The sequence below is a fragment of the Triplophysa rosa genome, linkage group LG20, assembly GCF_024868665.1.
Source record: "Triplophysa rosa linkage group LG20, Trosa_1v2, whole genome shotgun sequence".
Classification (NCBI taxonomy): domain Eukaryota; kingdom Metazoa; phylum Chordata; class Actinopteri; order Cypriniformes; family Nemacheilidae; genus Triplophysa; species Triplophysa rosa.
The window spans coordinates 11,860,765-11,867,725 of NC_079909.1; positions in this window are offsets into that span (position 1 = coordinate 11,860,765).

The following is a 6,961-nucleotide window of genomic DNA, read 5'->3' on the forward strand; positions in this document are numbered from 1 at the left end:
AGCACCAGTGTGCTTATACGTACACCTGCCTCTGCATATTAACCTGGGCTAGTTGAAGTGTGTTTACATCAACACAAAAACATCTTTATTTACCTCTGGATTTAAGAATCCCTTCTCAGGCTTTTGTGATTCATGGCTTTGTTCAGATGGTGCATTATGGGTAATAAAAGGCTGGCCACCATGCATTTCTATTCAGGCAGTGTGACCTCTGCAGAGCACTCAAACCACCAGTGACCTTTCCTCCAAAGAGATCTTACTGGGGGGCTTTTGAAACCATAGAATAAAAACACAGAGTTGCTCAGATGCAGACTGTAGCAAAAACAGGATTTCAACCGCTTTTTGACATTCAACTCACAAACAAGCCTATCCTTGTGTGCAGATACACTGAGGCGGTTTATTAAACTAAAAACAGACAACAATGTATTTACAGTATTATTTTGGTGCAGAGAGAGAGCGTGGAGACAAAACTGTTTTTCATTGGTCGAAACAGCTGCTAGGCTATTGCAATGCCCGGCTCCTGTGTAGGAGGCCGTGTTTATGACCAAGGAACTGTTGTGTTCATGACAATAGCCTATGGACAGGAAAGGCATGCAAAAGATATTTCTAGGCTCTGACTATACGTTTAAAACCAGCTGGTCTGGCTTTTCTATTACTTGTTACCTCGGTGTTTCTGATCACAGGTGAGGGAACTACAAACTTAAAACTGACAGAGGGGAATCCCAAAGTTACATATGAGTAAGCTACATATTAAACAAGCATGTTAGGATATTTAAAGAAACTAAAATAGAAAAAAAACAAGCTTACCAGCATTCTTAAATTTGTTAGCAAGAGTTTAGATAAGGAATGAGATGTGGAGATTAGGAACATTGGTGACGGAGCACGGTTCACAATTGTCAATGTGCTAACGGCGAGTCATGTCTAAGAATTCTGCTTCCATTCATACCAACTCCCTCTTTGGCTCACCCTCTCAAAACTGCAAAGTGGACCAGCGCTGTTTATTTACGGTATGGCAACTAGGCCAGCCTTTGGCCTATCTGGCGTGTAGTGTATGTCGAGAGAGAAGGGTTGAGAAAGAGAGATGACATGCTTGTGGCCCTTAGTCAGAGTTTAAAGAAAGGAACTGTGCCCATGTTTAGCTGTGTGAGATATGACTGAACCATTGCACACGCTCGGTTCAGTGATGAACACAAACAAAGCTATTTGTATTTTTTATTTATATTTATATATATTTATATATATAACATACAGTATATATATATATACACACTACCGGTCAAAAGTTTTGAACACTTGAATGAAATGTTTCTTATTGTATTAAAAAGGTTTTCAACTGGAGGTGTAGTTTCATAGACAAAAATATAATTATGTAAAAATAAACTTTTCTCATTATAAACTAATATAATTTTTTTTAAATAAAAAATGTCTCTTAAATGGATGAATAGATGGGAACTCCTTTAATATTGTTTAAAAGACATCTTATGCTACGCTCACACCAAACGTGAATTAAGCATTTTGCACGAGGACATTACATACAAAGTCAATGCAAAGACATGAATAGATGCGAACTCGGACCGGGCGACATGAATGACGCGAATCGGGCGCTTGCCGTCAACGTACGTCGATTGTGTCATCCGCGCAAGTTGAAAAACTACGTGATTGTTCGTGTTTGGTGTGAACACAGCATTAGGGTGAAACCCCAAGAAGTGGCATGATAAATGCCAAGAGAATATTTCTGAAAAGTTTAGGCAAAAGATGACTACATTGAAGATGCTCATACAGTATATAACAAGATTTATTTTATTCGTCGCGACATAATCATAGTTACGTTTGTGGTATTTTGATGAGCTTATTATTTGTCTAAAATTAAAAAGTAAATGATATTGTATTTATACTGTTATTTTCATGACATTTGTTTTTAACTAGGCCTAGTTTTTCTTCAGGACCTGATTTACAGAGGGCATGACATGGTAACCCAAAACAGTACCACAATTGTTTATACAAAACACACAAAAGTGTCCTCAAAATGAAACTGTGTTTGTTTAAATAATAATCAAATAATTAATTGTAAACAAAATAATTATAGCTATAGGGCATTTGTTTACAGCTTCTGTAAAGTGCCCTTCTACATGATAATGGACTCCACATGGTCCAGGTACATGCCTAAAGGAAAACATGGCCCTGTGCTTCTGAAATTACTTCCATTCTGGACAGCCTGACCTTCACGTCCCCCAGCACACAGAGTACACCACACCCCTGTTTGTTTCCATGCCCCCCATGTACTTTACACTGTATTCTTGTTTGATAAATATCTGTCTTGAAAAGACTCTCAGATGAGTGTGGCCACCGTATCTTCACTCCCTGCTAATGCATACAGTGTGGATGAGACTGAAACAGGATATTACGCTTCTGTATACATTAGAACAGGACTGCCTGGTTCTGCCTATGGTGATAAATATGGCTACTACTATCAGTGAATAATGTTACTTCTGTAATTTGCTACATAACTGCTTTAAATTAACATGTAGAATCAGGCTTTGTTTTTATGCTTTTAGAGGATTACAGGACTAAAAAATAAGGATTTTTTGCAGGCCCAGTTAGGGAAGTAGTTCAGATGTTTACCTGACCTACTAATGTTGTAACTGGCCTTGAATATATAGGTCTAAATATATAAAGAAAACATAGCGATAAAAATATATATTTCATATTATATGTTCTTATTGTTGAGCCTGATGTCTACTGTTAAAGCATAATGGCCTTAAAGGAACAGTTCACCCAACATGAAAATTCTGTCATCATTTACTCTCCCTCAATTTGTTCCAAATCTGTATAAATGTCTTTGTTCTGTTGAACACAGAGAAAGATATTTGGAAGAATGTTTGTAACCAAACAGTTCTTGGCCACCATTGACTACCATAGTAGGAAAATTTGTTTAATAAATTTGTGTTGAACACAAAAGAAGATATTTTGAAGAATGTAGGAAAGCACTTTTGACTACCATTGTAATTTTACTATGGTAGTCAATGGTGGCCAAGAACTGTTTTGTTACATGCATTCTTCCAAATTTATTTCTGTGTTCATCAGAACAAAGAAATTAGTACAGATCTGGAACAACTCGAAGGGTAAGTAAATGATTAAATGATAAATAGCTTTTTTGGGGGGTGAACTCTCCCTTTAAGACCACTGTGGGACCACGGCTCTCCTGTTTTTGCCAAGTGGTTGATATCCTTAGGACAACATCACGCTGACCCTGGGACAACATTTAAATCAACCAATCAGATTTCAGAAATAAATTTACAGTTTATTTGAAGTTTAATCTTCCAACCATGATTAGGTTCTTAGAACATTGTTTTTCACTTATCATTTCCCTCTGATTTTAGGGGTAAGTTATGGTTAGGGTTGGGCTTTGGTGTGGGTTTAGGTTTTATTTATAAAAATTTTGTCCTTAGGTCAACAAAATATGTTGTCCTGAGGACATCAACCACTTGGCAAAATCAGGTTGAGCGTGGGACCACCCAGCATTAGCACGTAAAATCAAAGCCGAGAACTGTATCTGTCTACCTTTACTTCAGTAATAACTCATTCATTGTTGAGAACAGCTGTTGCATTACATGGCCCAATGCTCTCGCTCTCTCTCTCTCTCTCTCTCTGTCTCTCTCTCTCTCTCTCCATGCTCCATCAACTTTAGTATCGCCTAAGAGCAGCAAACAACCAGAGAGGAACACAATTTGGTTTCACATTTACAGGAAAGGGTTGCATCTATCCGACAGGATTTTTGTGCATGATTTGGTGCAAAATCCGGCTCATTGACAAATATCTAAGTCATCTTTAAATTGCTGTTTAAATAAGAGCCTGGACACAAAATAACTACCATTACTGAACCAAACCAGGACTTGAGAAACTACACTTGACAATTTTTAATAATGTTACAATGTTCGCTTTGTAGAGAATTTAGCATAAGCCAAATGGTCGGAGTCATTGAAAGAAGAGCCATCAACTCCCACTCCCTTTTGTCCTGGTTTCTTTTGCCATCATCATCAAAAGACCATAGCAAAAACCTGGCTCCAGGGGTCTGGTTTTAGAGTTTTGATAACGTTTTGTCTCTCTGTTGGATATTTTTACGACCCCTATGCTTCAAAGCATTGGGTCTCATCTCTAACTTAACATCTGAGGCTAACCAGAGAAATGTCCCTGACAATAAGAACTTATGTGATTAAACTGTCCTTTTCTATACATATATCTATCTAGGTTGTGTGTTGGCGCTCGTGCCATTTTAAATAGTCTGTCACAGTTAGATATACAAGTTTAATTCAGGCTTTGTTTGTATGCATTCCATCTGAATGAATCATGACTTGTTGCAATTCAAACCTGTCCATTTTTGATATCTAAATGTTTGTCTTTACAATTCATCCTTGTATATATACATTGTGTGACCATAGAACACTTTCTTTTCATTATGTTATAATTGGGAATGATATTTTGTAAAGTTGCCAGGAGGTCATAAAGATGCAAATTAGCTGTTGAGTGGACAAAGAACCTCTTCCCTGCTCAACTCTGATTGGTCGATTCAAACTCAGGTGGGCATGCCCTCTCATGAGGTTAAATATCGAACCTGCTCTGAAAATCTTCTCTTGTCTTGTCGTCCTCTCTTCTCTTCCGGCTTCGTCCCTTCCTCCGGTCTCTTCGGAGACTGCCCTTCCCCCCCTGGGGAAAGGGATGGAACAATGGACTTCTACTGCCACGTGGTTAAGCCATGCGGGCCGATCACGAGGCCCGCAACTTTCTGCAGGACTGCCTTTCTGAAACCTTTTGAACAATTCCATCTCTACACGCGTATATGGATATCAGTCCAGCACAGAGCTTGCAAGTATCCGTTTCTATTTATAGAATAGCTGCGTTAAGTCTGTGCCTCTTTGTTAAAGATGATTTTTATTGGTGTTCAGAAATCGCTGCCATGCCCTCTCCTAGAAATATCTGCCTTCCCTCATTCAAGTAGATAGGACTGTGGACTTGCTATGACGTAAATAGCTGCACAGAGGCGCTGCAAACATGCCCGCCGAGTGGCACGACTTAAATGGACTTTGAAACAGCACAGAGGGATTCAATTGTTGGGATCACTTTCAGAATGATTTCTTTTCTAGCTGATGAGTGATAATACAGGCAAACAAAACTATCAAATTTAAAGGGCTTGCGCCCTTGTTATTGTCATTTAGTGCACTAATATAGTTATAATTTTAGTGATCTTTATTATTCTCTGTGTATATAGGCCTTCAAACTTTTAAAGTGTTTTTGAAAAGGATGTGTATATTTTTTATATGCATATATATGTAAGTGGTGCTTGCTGAAACATAATATGGTAGAATGTGTGTGTGTTGTTGCAAGGGCTTTGCTATGCAGTTACTGTGTGGTTGCTAGGGTGTGCTGGCTGGTTGCTAGGTGGTAGTCTACTGGTCCAAATCATTGATTCTGATGTTTGGATCACTTCTGGGTGCTTGGCTATAAACAACTAACAACACTAATATACACTCACAGTGTGGTGTAAAACTACAGATCACTTAAAGTAGCTATATCTCTACTGGACAAGTCTCACAGTTTTTGGTACAGTATCATTCATGTACTATAGTGTTAAAATCGAAGTGTTAAAATTAACCTTAAAGCTTAAACTTCAAGTTCTTCACTTTCACCCCTCTTCTTCTTAGCCAACTTAAATTAAGTAACAATGTTGACCTTTAGAGGATGCTATTGTCATTAGCACAGGCCATACTGATGAACTCTAGAGTAGAGTTTGATAAACAACCATATATATTCATTTGTGATGGGTTTTCTGTATTCACGCGCACAGACTTGGTCCCTTTTACTGTGTTTCGATTTACGCTACCTTTGCTCTAAATCCTGTTTGGTAAAGTCACGTTACTTATGGCCATGAGATAATGTAAAGTATATAATATCATTTAGGCATTTGCTGGACGAATGCATACAAGTATTGTTATGCTTTATATTACTAATCAGAGACTGTAAAATATGTATATTTGATCACTAAACTAAACTAAACTAAACTAAACTAATTCCTTGACTGAAATTTATGTTTTAAATAACTCATTTCATGGATATGATCTTGAACGATCTGGTGGAGAACCATATTTGGTGAGCTTTGCTCATCAATATAATAACGTTAGCTAAAACCGCTACAGCTTCTATTAGACTGTTAAATCTCAGCATATACAGTAAATTAAGAATTTTAGGAATTCCATACATTGTTGTGTATGCCTGCAAGTACCATAAATAAAAGCTCATATTCTGGGGTCAAATCTTGGATTAACCCAAGTGTAGTTTATGTTCAACTAAAATACTGATAGGGCAGCCGACTCAATGACATTGTAATGGAAATGAACCCAAGGCAGCCCAAATACCAGCGCGCAGCGACAGATGCAGTTATTGTTGTTCTCGCAAATGAGTGTTTATGCAGGTGGTGAGAGGTGAGTGTTCTGGAGTTACCATCTATCAAGCATGCTGTCCTCCTCTCTGCATTTGTCTGATTCGAGTCACTCAATCGTATCAAAACAAACACATAACCGTCGTCCAGTGCGTTGCCACTCACACACCGGTCAAACGCTTCGCCACATGTGAGGGACAGGGCTGTGGTGCCACGTCAGTGACAAGACCGTGCCATTATCATCTACCATCAGTAGATAGACAAACCTGTCAGCTTTATATCTGATCTGAACTACAGGCGAACTTGATTTTCTGGCATGTCAGAGATTTTGTCCTTTGGATGATTCAGCAGAAGAATATAAATATAACCACAGAGGAAGCAACCGAGGCTAGATTTTGACAGAAAAATCCAATCCAATTCAGTGGGAGGCAAGAGAGCTAAGGGCAATATTTTTCATATACGGCATTACGGCACTTCATCATCAAACAGTTTATAAAGCACAATTATCTAAAATAATGATAATTTATTCAT